The sequence below is a fragment of the Pan troglodytes genome, chromosome 12, assembly GCF_028858775.2.
Source record: "Pan troglodytes isolate AG18354 chromosome 12, NHGRI_mPanTro3-v2.0_pri, whole genome shotgun sequence".
Classification (NCBI taxonomy): domain Eukaryota; kingdom Metazoa; phylum Chordata; class Mammalia; order Primates; family Hominidae; genus Pan; species Pan troglodytes.
The window spans coordinates 57,016,602-57,035,460 of NC_072410.2; the positions used below are offsets into that span (position 1 = coordinate 57,016,602).

The window sequence follows — 18,859 nt, forward strand, 5'->3', positions numbered from 1 at the left end:
GTCTTTCCATGGGCATATTCACTCATCTCTCTTAGATAAATACCTAAGAGTAAAATTGCTAGGTTGTAGGGTAGACAGTATGAACAACTACAGTCTTTGAATTAATCGTATGTTATTATCCCCCTTGCTCACTGTTCTCCAGCACACTGACATTCTTTCTGTTCCTTGAACACACAAAGTTCATTCCTGCCTCAAGAGCTTTGTACACACTGTTCCCTCTTCCTAGAACACTCTTCCCCTGGTCTTTTACAGCCTGGCTTTTTCTCAAGACTCAAGTTTCACCTAGTACTGTAATTTCTAATTTGCTCTCCATTCATTATGCTCTCTTTCCCCAAAGTGTCTGACATTCATCTGAAGGAACTCAGATTTATCACAATGCACTCAAAAATACCCCCATCCCAACAACCACAGGTATACCTCCCAAATCCAATGTGTCTATTCTACTCTCTCCCTCTTCCCATAGAGTGAGCACCTTCTGAAACTAGCATCATGCCTGGGGCATTAACAGGTGACCTTTGTTCTCCTGTGGACAAAGAGTCAGTGACAGACCTGGAAATGTGCCTCTTCAAGAAAGAATTCAGTTCTCCCTTCAAGAAAGAACTCTGTCTGACCCTCCAGGTCAAGCTCACATTGGCAACCTTGTGCCTTTGGTCTTTCAAATTCCCTGTATATGCACAGTTCTCCCTAACATTCCTCATTAAGACACATTTTATTTTCCAGAATTCCATCATTTTTCCGAGATCACTTTTTGGTATCTGATATGGTTTGGCTGTGTCCACACCCAAATCTCATCTTGAATTGTAGCTCTCATTATTCCCAGGTGTAGTGGGAGGGACCCAGTGGGAGGTAATTGAATCATGGGGATGGAACTTTCCCATGCTGGTCTCGTGATAGTGAATAAGTCTCATGAAATCTGATGGTTTTATAAAGGGGAGTTCCCCTGCACATGCTCTCTTACCTGCAGCCATGTAAGACATGACTTTGCTCCTTGCTCACCTTCCGCCATGATTGTGAGGCCTCCCCAGTCATGTGGACTGTGAATCAATTAAACCTCTTTGCTTTATAAATTACAGTATCTTAAGGATAGATAGCAACTCTGCTTCCAAAAGGGCCAGGATGAAAAGGTTAGAGATCAAACTTTCGTCTTACAACTTTTGTTCCAAGCAGAGAGATGTCCCAGCCGCAGATGGAATGTGTGTTGCACAAAGAATGTACAACACTCACTCTTACTTGATTTTCAGATACTAAAAGTTTATATTTCCAGGAATGTTTGGAATTCCAAATTCACTTAACTGTAATTAAAAAGTAATTACTGAAGTGGAAAATATCTAAATAGCCAGAAAGAAAACAGAAAAAAAGTAACCTCCCAGACTATACTCATAATGAATGATTTCCCGACTTTCTGGTGGTTAATCATTACTAAATACTACATTCATTCAAAATTATCTGTCTTTCCTGAGCCTCCAAACTCAGTTATTACCTGAGTTTTGTGCCATGGGCATCTGCTCCTTAGCAGTAAACCAGATCATCGTGGTGCCATAAAACATCCCCTTGAATACCGAGTGCAGTTAAAGAGCCCTTCAACACTTCAAGTAATTCAGCCTCCCTTGCTCAGGCAGAAAAGATCGACGTGAAGAAACAAAGTAAGAAGATGCAAGAAGTCTCTTTGGCTTTTGTTATCTCTTTCCTTCCTCCCATCTCTCTAGCCCATTTCCTTGCTTCTCACCGTAAAATATAACTTCCCTGGAAAAAACAACAGTGATTTTTCTTTAAAATGCAAACAGAAAAAAAAACAGAAGACTACAAACGAAGATGCCATCTGTTAACAATGGATCATTCTGGGTACTAAGAATACGAATAGGCTTTAATTTTCTTCATTTTACTCTCCTGTATTTTTCAGTTTTTCAAAAAATAGTTTTTTAGATAAATAAAAATTTAAAACATGCCCTATGCCTTTCAAAGCTCTGTTCCCACCCACCCCAACCCCAAAACTATTTCAGTATAACATCCTGGCAATCCCTGGCCCCCAAATAAATGGGAAATGTGATTTTTCTTTGAAACCCTTCTGCTCCCTTCTCCTTTTTCAATATTATCTCCCCTACCTACCATGACAGCCTTACTCTCCACCCAAGAATCAGTACTTTCCCATCTAGGGCTTAGAAGTCACTCCTTCAAGGATTATTGGATTTTCTTATGATTTTTTATTTTGAGATAATTATAGATTCACAGGAAGTTGTAGAGAAATGTACAAGCAGGTCTTGGGCACCCTTCACCTAGCCCCCCATGCCTCCATTCCAATGTTAACATTTTGCTGAACTATTGTACTACAGTGCAATATCAAAACCAGGAAATTGACACAACACAAATCACAGAGCTCATTCAGATTTCACCAGTTATACCTGCATTGTATGTGTCTGTGTCTGTGTCTGTGTTTGTGTGTGTGTGTGTGTGTGTGTGTGTGTGTAGCTCTGTGCAATTTTATCACGTGGTAGCTTTATATAACCACCAATGCAATGAAGATACAGAATTATTGCATCACCACAAGACTCCTTTGTGCTACCCCTTTATATCCATGTCTACTGCACCCCCCTGACCCTACTATATCTCTAATTCTTGGCAACCACTCCATCTCTATAATTATGTTATTTCGCAAATGTTTTATAAATGGAATTATGCAGTATGTATCCTATTGCAAATGGCTTTTTTCCTTGAGCATAATTTCCCTGAGATTCATCCAAGTTGTTGCATGTGTCAATAGCTCTTTCCTTTTTAAGTTGAATTCTATGGTATAATGTACCACAGTTTGTTTTACCAACCACCCATTGAAGGACATTTGTGTGGTTTCCCATTTGGGGCTATTAATAAAGCTGCTATGAACATTACTATACAAGTTTCCGAGTGAATATAAGTTTCCTTCCTCTGGGATAAATGCCCAAGGAGAAGAATTGCTGAGTTGCATGGTAGTTGCATGTTTAATTTCTTAAGCCACTGCCAAACTATTTTCCAGAATGATTGTATAATCTTACATTCCCATTAACAATGTATGAATGATTGCATTTCTCCACAACTTGGCCAGCATTTGAAGTTATTACTATTTTTTATTTTAGACATCTGAGAGATGTATCTCACTGTGGTTTAAAATTGCATTTCTCTAATGCCTAATGATGATGAACATTTTTCATGTGCTTATCATCTGTACATCCTCTTCAAAAATGTCTGTTCATGTCTTTTTCCCATTTTCTAAATAGATTGTTGGTTTTTTAATGTTCAATTTTGAGAGTTCTTTGTATATTCTAGATACAAGTCCTTTGTCAGATACATGATTTGCAAAGGTTTTCCCAGTCTGTAATTTGCCTTTTTATCCTCTTAAAATGGTCTTTTGCAAAGCAAAAAGTTTTAAATTTCAATGAGGTTCAATTTATCAATATTTTATTTTATGGACTATGCCTTTGGTGTCAAGTCTATAAACCTTTTGTCTACTCTGAGTTCACAAGGATTTCCTCTTATTTTTTTCTAGAAATTGTATAGTTCAGGGTTTCACATTTAAATCCATGATCCATTTTGAGTCAATTTTGCACAAGGTGTGAGATTTTGGTTGACATCCCGTTTTTTGCCTGTGGATATCCAATTGCCCCAGCACCATTTACTGAAAAGGCTATTTCTCCTCGATTAAATTGCTTCGGCTCCTTTGTCAGCAATTAACTGGGTATATTTGTGTGGATTTGTTTGTGAGTTCCCTATTCTGTTCCACTGATTCATGTGTCTATCCTTCTGTAAATACCACACTGCCTTGATTATTATAACTATATAATAAACCTTAACATTAAAATAATAATTTCTCCCACTTTCTTCTTCTTTCGCAAATTTATTCTGGCTATTACAGTGCCTCTCCTTTTTCATGTGAATTTTAGCAGGCTTTAATAGTAAAAACATTATACCTATAGATCAATTTAGAGAGAATTGACATCTTTACTATGTTGAGTCTTCTAATCTGTGACATGTCTGCAAATATTTAGGTCTTTCATTTCTTTCATCGGCATTTTGTCATTTTCAGCGTACAGATCTTGCCCATATTTTGTGCCTAAGTGTTTCTCTTTTTGCAGCATTTGTAAATAGCTTTTTAAAATTTTAGTTCATTGTTAGTATATAGCAATGCAACTGAGTTTTGTGTGTTGATCTTGTATCCTTCAACGTTGTTAAACTCATTTATTTCTAGAAGTTTTTTCATAGATTTGGGGGGACTTTTCTATATACACAATTACGTTATCTGAAAATAGAAGAAATGTACAAGCAGGTCTTGGGCACCCTTCACCTAGCCCCCATGCCACCATTCCAATGTTAACATCTTGCTGAACTGTTTTACTACAGTGCAATATCAAAACCAGGAAATTGACACAACACAAATCATAGAGCTTATTCAGATTTTGCCACTTATACCTGCATTGTGTGTGTGTGTGTGTGTGTGTGTGTGTGTATACAGTTTTCTCTCTTCTTTTCCAATCTGAATGCCTTTTCTTTCTTTTTCTTGCCTTGTTCCAGTGGCTAGAAGTACTAATACTATGTTAATAAGACCAGTGAGTGCAGACATTCTTGCTTTGTTCCCAGTCTCAGAGGGAAAGCATTTAGTTCTTCACCATTAAATACAATGTTAGCTGCATTTTTTCTAGATGCTGTGTATGAGCTTGAGGAAGTTCTCATCTATTCATAATGTACTGAGAGTCTTTGTTATAAATAGGAATAAAATTGTGTTAAATTTGTTTTCTGCCCCAAGTGACATTATCAATGATGTTGAAATGGTAAATTATGTTGATTCATTTTTAAATATTGAATCAACCTTGTATACCTGGAATAAATCCCACTTGGTCATAGTCTATTACTGTTTTTAATCATTGCTGGATTTGATTTGCTAAAATTATGTTGAATATTTTGAATATTTTTGCATTTAAGTTTCTGAGAGATATTAGTCTATAGTTTTCTTTTTCTCTGTTGTGTTTGCCTGGTTTTGGAACAACAGTAATTAATACTCACCTCACAAAATGAGTTGAATGATGTTCCCTCCTCTTCTATTTTCTGTGGGAAACTGTATAAAATTGGTATTAATTCTTCCTTGAACATTTGATAAAAATCCTCTAGTAAAATCCTTCCATCTAGGCCTGGAAATTTTTTTCAGTAGCTATTTAATTACAAATTTAATTTTTAAATAGTTATACAACAATTTATGTTACCCATTTAATCTTGGCTGAGTTTCAGTAACTTGTGGTTTTTAAGGAATTGGTCTATTTCTTCTAAGTTTCTCATTTCTGAGCATAAATTTATTCATAATATTCCCCTATTATCCCTTCAACAGCTACAGGATCTGTTGTGATAGCCTCTGTTTCATGCCTGATATTGGTTATTTGTATATTTTCTCTTTTATAATCTTTGTCAATCTTGCTTGAGATTTATCAATTTTATTAATTTCTCTTGAATAACTAGTTTTTTGTTTCATTACTTTTTTGTATTGTTTTCCAGTTTTCAGTGTTACTGATTTCTGTTCTTTATTATTTCATTCCTTCGATTTGCTTTGGGCTTGTTTTGCTCTTCTTTTTCCAGTTTCTTGGAATGAGAACTTAGGTTATTGATTCAAAATCTTTTATCTTTTTTACATAAATAGTTGGTGTTATAAATTTCCTGTCAACACTGCATCTCACAAATATTGATTATGTTGTTGTTGTTTTTCCTTTTTATTTGGTTGTATTTTTTATTTCCTTTAAGGTTTCTTCTCTGATCTATGGATTCCCATTGTCTTTCCACTATCAATTTCTAGTTTGATTTCATTATGCTCCAGGAATATATTCTGTACAATTTCAATCCTTTAAAACATTTTAGCTGGTTTTATGATCCAGGATATAGTCTATCTTGGTGACTGTTTTGTGGGTACTTAAAAAGAATGCAAATTCTACTCTTGTTGGGTGAGCTATTTTATAAATGTCAATTCGATCCTATTGTTTGATGATATTTTTCAGTTCTTCTGTATCCTTGCTGATCTTCTGTCTACTAGTTCTATCAATTGCTGAAAGTAAAATGTTGAAGTCCCCAACTATTCAATATCCTCTCCCCCATCTATCATCCCAGTCCCACTCTCTACCCAAGGATCTAATACTTTGCCTTTTGGAAGCCAATCCCTTTAAAGGGCTTAAAGTAGGGGAGCCACTCCCTTGAGGATTACTGGCACTTTACACCAAGGTCCTGAGCACAGGCAAGATGTGGCAAAACCCAAGGCTGAGACTTGCTGAAGGTAGGTGCCAGAAGAGACACAGCCACACATCAAAGTCAGTCCAGGAGACAGCAGATGAGTCAATCAAGCAAAGCCAAAATTAATTCCAACCAGTAGGCTGGGAGAGGTCAAAAGCCAAATGGAATAGCCAATAGTCAGAGTCTCAATCAACAATGAAGTCAGAAACTAGCCAAGAAGCTCAAGAAGTGTCAGGATCCAGGACTTGGAAGGACATGTGAGGGTCTTATTTAATTTTATCTGATCCTTGATGGCCTAGCACTCCTATGATAGGGTCAAGGAACACCTTCTGGGCCATACTGTTATTCATCTTAAAGGTGTTCATAACTTCTAACATAACCTAAAGGATTGCTACTGGGATGATTTCTGTCATAGCAACAAAGCATTGAGAAAGATATTTCTGAGGTGTATTCTCTGGATTTTCTAAAATCATTCTAAATGAGTCTCATCTGACATCTCATTAGCGCTGGTCAGGGGCAGAAATGCCTGTTGAAGAGTCATTAGGCAAGGTGATGTCTAGGGGCAGTGATTTTAGGAAAACAGGTAAGACATTCTACAACTTCAACTGATAAGCAGGATGTCTAAGAACCCACAAACTACTTATCCCAGACTTCTAAGAGGCAGAAGGCACCATTTAGATGCACCTTCATGATTAACCTACCCCTCCCTTATGGTATTCAATTGGGAATATCTCTGAAATGAAGCTGACAATATTCTTTCTTAATTTTAATTTTTTATTTTAGATGCAGGGAATACATATGCAGGTTTGTTGCATGGGTATCTTGCATGATGCTGAGATTTGGGGTATGAATGATCCTGTCACCTAAGTAGTGAGCATAGTACCTGATAGGTAGTTTTTAACCCTTGCCCCTCCTCTCTCCCTCCCTCCTTTTGGAGTCCCCAGTGACTATTGTTCCCATCATCTGTAAATGATGCTGACAATATTCTTAACCACATTAGCAAACTGCTAATGACTCTTGTTCTTTGATACCAACATTCCAACCTGCATGACAACCCAGTTCAAGGCCCTGCCTGTGTCCTGCAAGCATGAGGTTTGTCCTTAAATCCACAAAGGCACTCTGCCTGCGGTCTGGCCTGGAGCAGTGCCCTCAAAGCGATGTGACAGACCTGGAAGCAGAGGCCCTCAGGAGGTGCCGAGAGCTGTACCTCTTTGCTCAGAAATGAGAGACAAGAGCTTCATGTACTTCACAATCAACCAAAGTCAATCCCTTGCAGACCTCCACAGAGCACCACCCATTGTCCTATCCCAGGCAACGAGAAAGTTGCTAGCCTCACAAGATCTTTGTCTCCAAGGTTTCAAAATTCCCCAAGATCAGGCATACTGGTGTGCTGCCATAAAAGAAGTTCCAGGGTACCTTCGTAATCCTTCACATGCCACTGGTGCCAGTCTAATACGTAACCAGAAAAAGATGAAACAGAACGCACCCCTAGGAGATTACCGATTTATTTTATCACGTATTTTAAATGAGGCGCAAAGCCTACACAAAAATAAAGTGGAACCAGGGCAACTGCAGAAAGTCCTGATCCCATGGCAAGTGGAAGTCTTAAGTACACTGAGCTGGAGCACTGCCTCGTCAGACCAAGACACTATGTAATGGCAATGTGCTGCTACAATTCAGTACTGGACCCCAGCAATAAAGCCGGGACTGTAATTACTATAATGACCTCCCACTGCTATTGTGTCTTTAATTAAGTCTTTATCAGTAGGCATTTGCCACTTAAACGTAACTCACTGTAACTACGGCAGCGTATCATCTACATTTTCACAAAGAATTACTGAATCATATTTCTGTCACAAAGATGAAAGGGAATATTTTAGTTCAAGTGCCATTTGCAGACAAGCTGCATAAAGAAAAATCAAGCTGTCCTTTCGCGGCACTTTCTGACAAGCGAAACTCAACGGAGAGATGCCCGGGGGTTTTGTGTATGTGTGTTTTGGCTGCACCGGGTTTCTTTTTACCACAACTCCACTTCCTTTCTACACAAACTACGGGGAAAGAATGACACCAAATGAATAACACACTTGATTACATAAAATTTCTTGCGGTAGAAAGGGGCTGAGACCCTCCTGTGAGGCCCAGAGATGCTGAGGGTGCTGTCCCCTCACACCAAGGGTAACAGGCCAGGCCAGGCCCACAGCTCACACCTTGCAGCTACTGGCTCTTCCCGCTCCATGGCAAGGCCACCTGGGCAGCTGAGAAAGCCTGTTTTACCCAACGACGCACACTAGAAGTAGCCTGGACCTGGAGAGACCACATTCCAAGTTCAAGTTTCCAGTCATAATCACTTCCTTACTTTAGCATGAAAGTCAGGGCTCAGATGGCTTTTTGGCAGAGCCCAGCTCAGCAAGCCAGACAGCCCTCTGTCAGGAAAAGCCGCCCCAATTCCAGGCCTCCTAAAGGATGTCAGCTGGGAGCCTCTCCCTGCAGCGCTTGCCCCTTGAGGAAGGAAGCGTGAGCATCCACTCCGGTCCTCACTCCTCTGAGGTGACTTGGTCCACCTAGGATCCAGGGAAAGCCCCCACCCCACGCCCAACCCCCAACCTCTGTGGCCAGTGAGTCTGAACCTCACCAGCCTGCACCCAGTGGCCAGGCTGTGGTGCCATCCTTTGGGCTCTTGCATATCACCAAAAAGCCCTTTTGGCTTTAAAACCTGCTCCTCCAAAAGGCATAAATCCCTCCAGAGCTGGGGAAGGGCCTGTGCATTGCATGGGTAAGTGCTGGGGGTGGGGGGGCTGTGAGGCCCCCTCAAGGAGAGGAAGGGGTGGGGGAGTCGGGAGGAGAGTCTGGATCTGCTCTGGGCTCAGCGCGGCACCGGGTATCCCCATTGTGGGACCCAGTGACCGAGAGGCCTGCAGCTCGGCTTTCCTCCAACTTTCTGCCTGCTTATTTCAGGGGTGCAGACTCCAGCAGGGAAAGCCTGATGCTGCCACCAATTTCCACCTTTTCTCAGTGTCATCTTTGGCCACAACTGCTCCCTGCTTCCTTTCGGTTCTAATTTCATTTTTAACAACATAAAGGTTTTGCCTGAACACAGAGGAACTGAAAATGAGAGCCAAACCAAGTGGAGGAGGAAGCATGCTTCCTGGGGGGCACCCCAGGGGAAATTTTATTCAATTTTCTCCCACATATTTGCACCCACTGGGGAGCATCTCAGGTTTTCCCATCTTGGCAGGGACACCTGCCAGGAAGGCGCAACCCAGCTTAGGTGTGGCTGCTGCTGCTGGCTTGTTTCTACAACTGCACTGCTGAAGTCAAGGAGTCAAGCCTGCAAAATCCAGCAAACAATTCCAAGTTCAGAGAAGAAATCGAAGCTGCCCTCATCCCTGAATTCAGCAATAATTTCAGGATGCTTAATGAATTTTTGTTTCCACCTATTGAACAAAAGTAGCTCTCCAGCCTAGAATCTACACACTTCCGATGACATAGGTGAGACCAGGAAGCTGGACTTGATGTTTGAATATTTTCAGGCATGGCATCTTGCTGGCCATTTGTCCTTGTTCTATGATGAGCTCTTCTCAGTAGAGATATGTGTCTTCATATCTTCAGTCCTCTTTGCTTTGCTTTTCCCTCCTTGGCTGGCCACTGTGCCAGTGTTGCCACTATCGGGCAGTTCTCTCTGGGGTCTGCACACAGCCAGGATGCATCTTGGCCAATGTCAGTGGGAAAATGGGGCTCTGAGCACGGTGGGCCTGTGTTTATGAGGATCACTGCCACTGCTGCAAGTGGACTTCTCATGACAGCCCACGCCTGGGCTCCCAGCCCTCCTCGATTGAGTCTGCTGCTCTCACAGAGAGCTTAGCCCGTCAATTGTTTCTGCTAATGCTCTCAGCTGCTACCTTTTCATCTGACGAAGGACCCAGCCAAGTGATGAAAGATATAAGCCAGAATCCACTCCATGCTTCATCAGACAAATACTTGGCTTTCCGGGGGCCAACACACCTTCTACTGACTGTCATGTTTCTAGGTTCTTTACCACGCCCTGCCACGGTACACATTAGGATGTTTCTCTGGGTAAATGCCAAGGTTCTCCCTGGAGGGGAAAAGAAACGTCAGAAACACAGCTCCTATTAAACAATCTGAAATTATCATACACCTAAAAAACATATTCTCTAGAAAGAATCTCTCCTAGACATGATTTTCACCAGAGAGGTAATTCCCACCCCCATAACATGGAGCTGAGCCCACAGCATGTCATAAATATTTGTTGAATATAAATGAATGATGCATGCATAAATGAATAAATGATTTTTCCCCTAGTGACATACCTGATTTCCTTCTCTGTTCCCTTGCTTGCTTTATTCTCAAGCATCTGGTTGCCATTGACTTATAAGAAGCCATGTTTCATTTTCTACATGGAAGATGATGGGAACAGTGCAGGAGATAAGAGAACTAATATACATTACTATGAAAGAAAAATAAGAACAGGAAAAATGAGAAAAAGGAGGGGAATATTTAGCTTAGAATACCTGTTCTCAACCTTGTCTGTGCATTAGAATCTCCTGAGGAGCTTTAAAAAGTACTGATGCCAGCCGGGCACAATGGCTCACACCTGTAATCCCAGCACCTTGGGAGGCCAAGATGGGCGGATCACCTGCAGTCAGGAGTTTGAGACCAGCCTGGCCAACATGGTGAAACCCTGTCTCTACTAAAAATACAAAAATTAGCCAAGTGGTGGCAGGTGCCTGTAATTCCAGCTACTTGGGAGGCTGAGGCAGAAGAATCATTTGAACCCAGGAGGCAGAGGTTGCAGTGAGCCGACATCACACCATTGCACTCCAGCCTGGACGACAAGAGCAAAACTCGGTCTAAAAAAAAAAAAAAAAAAAAAGGACTGACACCTAAGTCCTACCCATAGAGGTCCTGACTTAATTAATATGGGGTGTGATCTAGCCATTGGAATTTTTCCAAGTGTCCCAGGTGATTGAGCAATGCAGCCAAGTTTGGGAAACACTGGTTTATAAAATGTCTGCCCTAAAAGACTGGATGCTGGCTAGAGTAGAACAGGAAACTTGGTTCTGAGCCTCTTAGCAGCCAAAGTGAAAAGAAAAAAACAGAATCCATTGCACGATCCACAGTGTTCATGGGATAAAATCAAATCCCAGTTGTTTAGAAGTACAGTCAACCCTGAGACAGACTAGTAAAAGATTGGCTGGGGTTCCTCATGAAGAAGACATGGAATAAACCAAGCAACAGCATCTTCAACAGTGTCCCTATGGTATTCAATCAAGGAATATTTATTAAGCACCCACTATGAGGGCAACTCTGTTCCAGATAAACAGACAGACTTAAAACCTGTGGTGGTGCGTCCAACATAGCACATCTGGTAGGTGGTGGAGCTAAGATTCAAAACACAGGACTATCTGATTCAAGTCCATGCTTACTCCATGATCAAGTAGCATGGTACTATCTGGGAGTACATACAATAAGTTTTGGATGACTTGTTGCTACAATATGCTTTAATATGAGATAATAGCATCATTCCAGCCACCATTCTTAAAGCAAATTCTTCAAGAAGTTAGAACCACATGATTCCAGCTCTACTTAAATTACAGATGCATTTATCCTTTCTCCCAGCAGAGGTATTCCTACAGGCACACCAGTAAACATAGGACATGCAACCCAGGATGTTCACTGTAGCATTGTTTCTAATAGCAAAAGACTAGAATCCATGCAATAGGGTACTGGTTGAATAAACTATGATATATCCATGCTATAGCATAATATGCATATATGAAACATAAAGAAGACAGTCTGGGTAACATGGCAAGATCTTCTCTCTACAAAAAAAATTTTTTTTTAATTAGCCAGTCATGGTGGTGCTCCCCTGTGGTCCCAGCTACTCCAGAGGCTGAGGCAGGAGGATCATTTGAGCCCAGGAGGTGGAGGCTGCAGACAGCCATGTTCGTTCACTGTCATGGGTGACAGAATGAGACCCTATCTCAAAAAATAATAATAATTTTTAAATTTTTAAAAATAAAGAACATCTTTGTGTTCTGATATTATGAATAAAAAAAAACAAGACAATATTCAGGACAGTATACATAATAGGATGCCTTTTGGGTAAGGAAGGAAGAAAAATAATAATATATACAATAAATTTGCTTTTGTTTGCATAAAAAACACCAGAAGAAACAATGAGAATCTAAGGACAATGGTCAGGGTATAGGTGAGCATGATGGATAAGGACAGGACAGAATAGATTCCGAGCACACATATCCTTATATTGTTTAAGTCTTCAAACATGTCAAAGTATTCCCCATTCAAGAAGAGAAAATAAATAATGAAAAAGAGAACTGGATTAGGGCTGAAGTCCCTCAACTAGTAAGTGGTAGAGCTGGAATTTGAACCCAAGTCTGTCTGTTCCCAGGTCCATAGTCTTGACACCATAGTGGTCACCTCCGCCAAAACCTAGGGAAGAAACTCACCAGCTATTAGCCAGCCTGGGAGGCTAACTTGGCTGCAGAAGGCCCTGCTCCCACTCTCAGATCTCTCCCAAAGGACTTCAGGATCTAGGGGTTCCAAAGCACCATTGCAATCAGGTTTGTTTGTTTGTTTGTTTGTTTGTTTATCTCCATCAAAGAATAGGGCAGCAGTAACCAACCAGTCCTGGTGGAAAGCCATGTGCTCTGGGTTCACTCTAACAAAGACAAGTTGGGTACGTTTAAATTCACAGCCATTTGTAATCCAAGCACTTAGAGCTCATCTGTTTAGGGTGAGTTGTGGGCTACAAGCCCTCCTGGTAACAAATAACAATACATGCCAAACACATTATACCTGTCAATCTGGTTTATGGCTATGTCTTGGCTTATATTAAGGAAAGGGCTGCTTCTGTCAATACAGAGTAAAGATGCTGTTCTACACTGAAGAGAAATTTCAAACAAAATCTAGAACTTTACAGCCTGTCTGCTCTGATTTGGAATGGTATGTAATTTTTTACCCTCAGCTTCTTTTCTCAAGTTTGAAATCATCCCAAAGCTGCCTGAGAAGAGACTTAGAAGAATTATTTTTGACATTTCAGGCACAGATGGTGGAGCTGCCCCTAGATGACACAGCTGATCAGAAAGTGTTTATGCAAAATTCCCCCATTGCCCACCATGTTGGAGAAGCAGATTACAGAGACAAAGGGTGGCACCATTGACCTGGACAGTGTAGAAACTCTTCCTAAGTTTTTGGTCTCTGCCTGACAGGGGATCTTGCCTAAGCTGAACTGGTCTCCTTTTTCTCTTGGAGGGTCGGAAAAAAAAGATGGATCAATTTCCCTCCTTTCTCTTGAACCCAAGCCAGCCATGCTTGCTTTGCTTCCAAGAAAGTAATGTGAACTGCCTGAGGTTTGTGGTTTTTCCAGGTCTGGATGGGTAATAAAGAATTACTCTATAAAAGGGGCCCAGATTGACAATACATTGGATTTTGAATTCAAATATGTAGAGCCAGGGTCTGTTTGATATAAGATGATGAAATGAGAGACTATTGTCAGCGGTCTTAGAGTCCTCCCTTTCTGTCTTCATTCCCCTTTCTCTTCTCTTGGTAACCTAGTCATATCTACTTCAGTTTGACTAGCTTGGGCACCTACTGTGTGCTAAGTCGATGGTGCTAGAAATAAGACAGGAGGGGAAATTAGAGGAAAAAATTTCTAAAAAGATCACTCCAACAAAATATGGTGAATACTACAATAGAGGTGTTCAGGTTGTGCTTTGAGAGCATAGATAAGGGGCTCTGGGAAGATCAGGGAAGGCTTCCTAGAGGAGGTGATGTTTGAGCCCAATTTTTAAGGTTATATAGGAGTTAGCCAAACACTGCCTTCAAGTTCGAGGCTCTGCACTTCAAAATGCCACCAGAACCAGCAGCTTTAGACTATTCTCAGTCTCAAGCAAAATGTCCTATCGTGTAAATTTACCTGCCGTTTCATCAGAACCATTTCAGAAACAATTGCTGTTTTCAAAGAACTAACTTTGTTTTAGTATTCTTGCATTCAAATGATTCTAGGTAAAGTGTTTCCAACTGTTGGCAGCTACCATACAGCGCTTCATTTTCAACAAGCCCTTAATTCCCTTAACCCACTTGGGATGGAAGTACTTCTGCTAGGGGAACTTAACTAGCATACCTGCATCCCCATCCCATTATTTGGCCTATCTACCAAATAATATGGTGGAATACATTTAAACAGACCCATGGAAGCCATTAAATATCCCTTTAAAATGGGATTCTATAAAAGTCAACCTACTGATGTTTGTTTCCTCACCTCACCACGCACCCGCCGCACACCATTCCAAAGCTCATACACACACAAGTCTCCTTTTTAACTTCCCTTTTGATGTCTTTTTGTCCTAATCCATGCCTAAAGAAGAACCAAAGTATAATGCAGAAGGGGGCAGACCCTAATCTGCAAGCTGTGTCCTGCTGTCCCAGTTGAGAGCGGCTGGGACCCCTCACTCTTCACAGGTCTCTGGGCATCATCTGCAGTAGCCCCTGCCCATATAGTAACAAAAGCTGCTATTTTGTGACTGTCTTTGTCATGTCAAGTGCTGCATTAAGCACCTGTTCTGCATTAGGCCATTTCATTTTCGCAACAACTCTATAACCTCATTGGAGAAACCTAGTAGTAATTTGTTCAAGGGCAAATTAACAGCAGGTAGGTATATGCTATTTGAACACAAAGAGTCTGGCTCTTGGACCCACACAGCAGATACATCTTAACCACTTGTCATGATGAATAATAGAGTCTTCAGGGCCCCAGACCAGAGTGTGAATCTCAGCTCTGCCACTTACTTAGGTGAAATGACACTAGGCAAGTTACTCATTCTCTCCAAGCTTCAGTGTCCTCATCTGCAAAATGGGATGAGTAACAGAACCACTTCATATGGTTATGGGGGGATAAATGTTGCTGTCTTGCGTGTATAGAACTTGGCATGGGGCCTAGTATTTTGTAGGTGTTCAAACATGTTAGCTATTGCTATTATTACATGTTTACAAATCTGTCTATCCCTCCACACACCATCTCATTAACCATGTCATCGAGGCCAGGGGTCAAGCTTATCAATATCTTTCTCCCCAGGTACCCAACTGAGTGCCTTGGAAATGTTTGTTGAATGGATGGTTTAACAGCACTGGTTTTCTCTGCTATTTCAAATGATCAAGTATGGCCCTCCTCTATTTTGACACACAATATCCTCTTCTTGATAAATTCTATTCCTTAACATTCGGAAATGAATTATCAAATGTTTAAAGAGATCATTCTCAAATTCTTAAATTAGAAGAGTTGTATGGTATTTTTTTTCTTGTCTCTAGAAAATGAGTGCAAGTCGGCCTCCCTTCCCTCTCCCAAATCCTCTTGGACTCTCAGAAGGAGAGACCGGCATTTCAGGAAGGCCTCACTTTCGCAAGTAGACGGATGGAACTCCCAAAATAAACAATACCCAGGTTGGGACAGGGGTGGGTTTTCACTTTACAAGGAGATTTCTACTTTCTTGAAATTTCAGTGATCTCTTCAAACTTCACTTTCTCCTAGAGAAGTTCAAGAAAAATTTAGCTCCCCTGAAATACTCCGGGAGTGCATTCCTTTTGTAAAATGAGGCACAATCCTGTTGAACCCAGTTTGTTTCCCACAGCACTTTCTGGGCTCTCAGAAACCCCTGTAACACTGTCCACCACAAAACCTACACATCTTTGCCCCACCTGAAGAGCACATTCCTTCTGCTATCCACGCCAAGCACAGTCCCAGCCAACATCAGCTACCTGCCACCAAAATCTCCCTTCTACCCCTCCCTGTGTGGCTGGGCCCACTAGGCCATCCAGCAAGCATCCTGCTTAGTCAAGTGTGTTAATTTCCAAGGACTGCTGGAAGAAAGCACCACAAACTAGGTCAGGCACGGTGGCTCATTCCTGTAATCCCAGCACTTTGGGAGGCTGAATTGGGCAGATCATTTGCAGTCAGGAGTTTGAGACCAGCCTGGCCAACATGGTAAAAACCTGTCTCTACTAAAAATACAAAGAATTAGCTGGGCATGGTGGCAGGAGCCTGTAATCCCAGCTACTTGGGAGGCTGAGGCAGGAGAATCACTTGAACCTGAGAGGTGGAAGTTGCAGTGAGCCCAGACCACACCACTGCACCAAGCCTGGGCAACAGAGCAAGACTCTGTCTCAAAAAAAAAAAAAGGACCACAAACTAGGTGGCTTAAAACAGCAGAAGTTTATTCTCTCCAAATCCTGGAGGCTAGAAGTTCAAAATCAAGGTGTTACCTGGGCCATGCCTCCTCTGAAGACTCTAGGAGAGAATCCTCCCTTGCCTCTTCCAGCTTCTGGTGATTGCCAGCAAACTTTGTCATTCCTTGGCTTATAGATGCTTCACTCCTAGTTCTGCTGCTGTCTTCAAATAGCCTGACTCCCTGTGAGTCTATGTCTGTGGCCTAATACCCTTCTTCTTATAAGGATATCAGTCATATTGAAGTTAAGGTTCATGCTATTCCAATATGATCTCATCATAACTTGATTATATCTGCAGTAGCCCTGTTTCCAAATAAGGTCACATTTACAGGTTCCAGCATGAATTTGGGGAAAACACTATTTCAACCCAGTGCAAAAAGAGATCAGTATGAGTAGAGAGACTCAGCAGCGACCTATGGGGTAGGACATAGAGGGTTTCAGGATGAAAATCCTTCTTCCCCTCCATAAAGAAATATGCTATAGTGCCTAAATCCCACCATTAAAGAGACTTTCCTTTGGCTCTCAATGCCTTTTTAGTGCCAAATAAAATAAAAGCAAAACCAGTAATAATCCAAATGCTGTCTGGAGGAATGACATTCATAAATCACTATCATATCATGCTTCAGTGGTCGTCAGTCCCTTTTTGAGCATGACAGCTAGCAGAAGTGAGGTTCTGTTTGAATGGAGCCTGAAATCTGCGATTAGAATGAAGCAGGTGGCACGGGAAACCTAGGTAATAAGGTACCAAGGGTAGACATGCCTTAGTGCCTGCTTTGGTAACCTGCCATATCCCAGAGAGCCCAGAGCCAGACCAGGCCCTATGAGGGGGCAGGAGGGAGCAGAGTGCATGTGTACTCCAGTTCATATTTATTGAGCACCTACTGCATGCCAAGGACCATGCTTGGTGCTTCCACACACATTATCTCATTCAGTCTTTATAGCAACCTCGTGATGAAGAACATACCATCTCGCAATTCACAGATAAGAAAACTAAGCCTTAGGGGAGTTACGTGGCTTGGAAAAGGTTGAGAAATGAGCAGTAATTACCAAGCTCAAGTTCAGATACTGACATGTTTTCCCACTTCACAGAGAAGAGACAATAGAATCCGAGGTTTCCAGTCCCACTTCTGCTGGAAGCCAGTCCAGCCTGAAGCTCTCTTGCTGTACATTCGAGTTTGCTCTTCTTAACTTCTGGTTTTAAATTGGCAGCCATTTTCTACTGCGTTTCCAATGTGCCTGTGTGTGTATCTTGGAGAGAGGAAAAAAGAGAATATATGGGTCAATATAAGCAGACTCTTAAAAGCGTATACTTTATCATTGTAATAATCATAATATATTTTACTTTACAGCCACTCATAACTGAAGCCTCTGGGCACCCTAACAAAAATAGCTAAAAGAAAAAAAAGAAATTATATTAAACAAAGGAAATACGACTATAAAACCCCAATAGCCAGGGAACTAAATGAACAACATAAAACCTCCAAACAACAAAACTACAGTGAAACCAAGAGGGGGAAAAAACCTTTTCACGAGCTTTACCCTGAAGAATTCTATGCTGTGAGATCACATCTGTTTAAAGCACCATAATTTATCGATATGACATCAAACCAGGAACCAGCCATTGTAAACCTTTCCCGCAGAAACTCTCAGAAAACTAACCAGGTGGTCGGTGGGGGGGTCTGTAGCACATAGCTGGGGCAACAATGGCTTTAAAATTTTATGTTCGAATACATCTATGTGAAGTTCCAAATCTTGGTACTGAGATGCAAAAATTAGTTCATTCCATGGGTAAGCAGAATTTACAAACAGGGCTTTTATTAACAATATTCTTTTTTTCTGAGTCAGTCCATCCATGAGTACTCGCTGATGACTTCTCAAACTGCTGCTAAATGGACCATTTTCAAGAATGGGTCCCCTTTAGAACTAGCCACTGAGTCTCAAATACTGTGAAAGGCTTTGGGGAGGATAAAAGCTCCTTCATTTATAAAGCAGCTGAGTTACTCAGCCTATCCTCCCATTCTGATGTTGCAGCCATTTCACAAACAGAAATTCCTGTTGACCCACAATACCGCCATAAACCTTTGTTTAGGAACCACTGTGACTGCCATATTCATGTTTGTGAGGGCAATATTTCCCCCAAGCAATTGGTTCCCACATCCCTCCTACATGCTTTCCTGTTAAATATGGGAAGCAGACCCTGCTGGGGGAAAAATCTTTAGAAGATTTGTAAGGTTACAATAGCACAGGCGTTTAGAAAACTACCTGGTTAGAAAAATGAAATAAAATGTTAAAAATGCTGAAAGACACCCCCTGCCTGTGTAAAATGTTGTTCAAAATGTTCATCCTCAAGTACTTTCTAGGT

At 41.3% G+C, this 18,859-nt stretch overlaps 1 long non-coding RNA gene across 6 annotated transcripts in view; it reads right to left on the reverse strand.

Moving 5' to 3' along the window:
* Positions 1–8,887: 8,887 nt before the first annotated feature.
* LOC104004996 (uncharacterized) overlaps positions 8,888–18,859 on the reverse strand; it is a 257,386-nt gene continuing 247,414 nt past the window's right edge. For 5 of the 6 annotated variants that reach the window (XR_010149417.1, XR_008546266.1, XR_008546264.1 and 2 more), the window contains 4 exons: positions 17,568–17,745; positions 12,723–12,934; positions 10,563–10,699; positions 8,888–10,327 (listed from right to left, as the gene is read on the reverse strand). This is a non-coding gene — a long non-coding RNA (uncharacterized LOC104004996). The remainder of the gene's footprint in view (positions 10,328–10,562; positions 10,700–12,722; positions 12,935–17,567; positions 17,746–18,859) is intronic. The other variant, XR_008546265.2, reaches the window with a different exon arrangement.